At 37.8% G+C, this 3,029-nt stretch overlaps 1 long non-coding RNA gene across 1 annotated transcript; it reads right to left on the bottom strand.

The window, feature by feature from the left end:
- Window positions 1–642: 642 nt before the first annotated feature.
- On the bottom strand, window positions 643–2,255 carry LOC113713427 (uncharacterized). The gene is made up of 2 exons (XR_003453538.2): window positions 2,113–2,255; window positions 643–952 (listed from the first exon to the last, which is right to left on the bottom strand). It is a non-coding gene; the product is annotated as an uncharacterized lncRNA (long non-coding RNA).
- Between the last annotated feature and the right edge of the window lie 774 nt (window positions 2,256–3,029).

The raw sequence follows: 3,029 nt of genomic DNA, 5'->3' as shown, positions 1-3,029 counted from the left end.
TGATAATAAATACGTGATAATTATTTGGATTTTACATGTGATTTATAAATTGGTCCAAAGAAAAATTTATTTTTTGACATGTTTTTATTATCAGTATTTATTATTGTACCAAGGTATCATTTAGAAGTTTATATTTTTGTCCAAAGACAAAATATTAATGGAACGTCGGTATTTTGAGATGGGATTACCTTTACTTAAATTTATTATTGTTTTGGTTTATGTGAGTATATTTTAATTATTTAATATTTTCTGTTCAATTGCAAATGATCTTACGAATATTACTACCAACATCAATAATATTCCTATGTTGAATGGCACAAACTTCAAGTTCTGAAAAAAAAAATCTCTTGATAGTACTTGGAGTAATAGATCTCGACCTTGTGTTAAGGGTAGAGCTATTAAACGAGCCGAGTCGAGCTCGAGTATAGGACAATCGAGCTCGACTCAAACCTCTAATCGAGCTAACTCGAGCTCGCTCGATTAATTATTCGAGCTTCACAAGGCGCTCGAGATCGACTCAATGTACAGGTAGAAAACTGAAGTTTGGGCTCGAACTCGAGTTTGAACTCGAGCCGAGCTCATTGAGCTCGCGACAAACTCGAGCTGAGTTTTCGAGCTCGAGCTCGTTTACGAGAGACAACATATCAGGTCCTGGCAACACTCATATTTAGCCTAATAAAAGAAGATACACATTCCCTGATTTATCATCTTCAATTCGACAAACCATGCCAAATGACAATACAAGGCAGAATCTAATACTTCAACAAGCTCGAATATATAAAGCCAGAACCTAAAGCTCCTCCATCTCCATCTAATTGCTGTCCTCCTTCATTGCCATCATCTTCTATCATTTCTATCTCTTCTTCACTCATCTCATCTGTTCTTTTTTCGTTGTAGTTCAATTGTTCCACGTCTTCATTATTTTGCTCCATCACAGGACTTGATGATGAACCTTGAAATGAGTTGAATGGAGAGCTGTACATTCCTTAATCAAAACACATTTAATAACAAATACAGATTCTGATTAGCCAAAACAGAAATTTAGAATAACTTTTCTAAGAAATAAGGTACAAAAGTAATAAAATAGATTCCAAGAAATAATGCCCACTTCAAGCCAATTTTAACATTTCTTTAACTTGTTCCTATCTCAATTCTCAAGCTTACATTTAGATTAATGAAATAACAGAGAAAAGCTCTTAAAAACTCAACCAGAACTCAGTATAGTGGCATTTCCACTAAACTAAATATGAATAGTGTCATCTGAAGATGGTACACAATTCACATGCGCTCCAGTGGTCTGACTATGGGCAACCATTTCAAATGAAACTCAACCAGATCATCAGAAATCGAAAAGCAAAGCAGTTTATTATCATACTTTGGTAGAGGTCCAATTGTACGTTAGTACTTCATATATATTGAAAGAAAGCTATTATGCAAGTCCATAAACAAATAGCTGTAGTTACTTTTATGTACGTTAGTTATCATCCATTCTTTTATTAACATATTACCACAAATAACCCAAAAAGAGTATAAAAGATAGCTTTTTATTTGGAAACAGGATATTAAAAATGTTAGTCTACTGTTTCAAATAGTGAAATAATGTTAAATAGCAAAAGATAGAGTTATTTCACACTAAAATAATTTTGATTTTATTCCCAACCAAGAAAAATAACGTTGACACAAAACAACACCTATAAATTATTTCGTTTCCTCACCACTCAAGTGAAGGTAACCAAATTTGACAAAAAAAAGTGAAGGTAACCAAAAAGTAGTTTAGTGTTAGCGTTTTGGGCATCAGCATCCCAGTGCCCAGTGAGCCCTTTAAATTTGGTTAGAAAGCCCAATTCTCCCTCCAACGAACAACTCGAATGAAACTCAACCAGATCATCAGAATAGATTGCTAGCTAATTTTCAAGAAAGGAAAAAAAAAAGTGATTAAAAAAGGAATTAAGTAGAAGGAAATCAGAGGAACTGGTACCAATTAAACACACATCTCTTAGCACAAAAAGAAAAACTAATTAAACATACTTGTTGGTATCTTTTGAAAAGAATACAATTTGGAGATGCCAACCTATGATCAGGAAATTGCAAAAATTGAGAAGAAATCGTTACCAGAATGCAGCGAATCGGGATATGGTAGAAGCCTCTAGCTCTACCGAGGTGGCTCGGTATGGCACTGCTCACGGATTCACGAGAAAGAGGATGTGGCTGCTCCGTATATTGAGTCAGTGACGGTGGCAAGAATGGAGGATGCGGCTATGGTGAAAATGAAAGGTGCGGTGTGCGGCTGCGGTGAAAATAAAGGGTGCTGGCGTGCGGCTGCGGCTGCGCCTAGCGGTGAGAATGCAAGGTGCTGCTGCGGGGTGCGGCGTGCGGCTGCGGTGAGAATGGAAGGTGCGTGCGGCTACGGCTGCTCCTGGCAGTGAGAATGGAGGGTGCGGGTGGGGCATGCGATGTGCGGCTGCTGTGAGAATGGAAGCTGCGCGGTGCAGGGTGAGAATGGAGGCTTGAAGAGTGATGGGCTGACGGTTGTGGGATGGGAAAGAGTAAGACCAAAAGAGGAAAGAAAAATTAGGGCTACAGACGGGAGATGACTTTGGGTTAGAGTACCACATATATATTAAAATGATGAAAATGCCCCTAATCTTCGAGTCTAACGAGCTTAAACGAGCATTGAGTACAGCTCGAGCTCGGATCGTTTTTCTCTGTAAACGAGCCGAGCCGAGCTCTTATCGAATCTCACGAGTTGCCCGGTTCGATTAACAGTACTAGTTAAGGGATGATTCTCTCCTACCTCTTACAGATCAGAGTATCTCTAATAAAAAAATTATAATGAGAGGTGGGAGAAATCGAATCGCTTGTGTCTGATGATCATTAAAAAGGCCGTTCCAAAAGCATTTAGAGGAACAATGTCATAAACGACAATAACCGTTAAAGAGTTCTTTCAGAACATTAAAAAAAGTTTTGTCAAGAACGAAAAGACTGAAATTAATACGCTCTTGACTCACCTAGTTTCAATGAAATTTAGT

Source organism: Coffea arabica, chromosome 10c (genome assembly GCF_036785885.1).
Source record: "Coffea arabica cultivar ET-39 chromosome 10c, Coffea Arabica ET-39 HiFi, whole genome shotgun sequence".
NCBI classification, from domain to species: Eukaryota; Viridiplantae; Streptophyta; class Magnoliopsida; order Gentianales; family Rubiaceae; genus Coffea; species Coffea arabica.
Note: the sequence above shows the minus strand (reverse complement) of the source record. Positions and strands in the feature narration are given on the sequence as shown.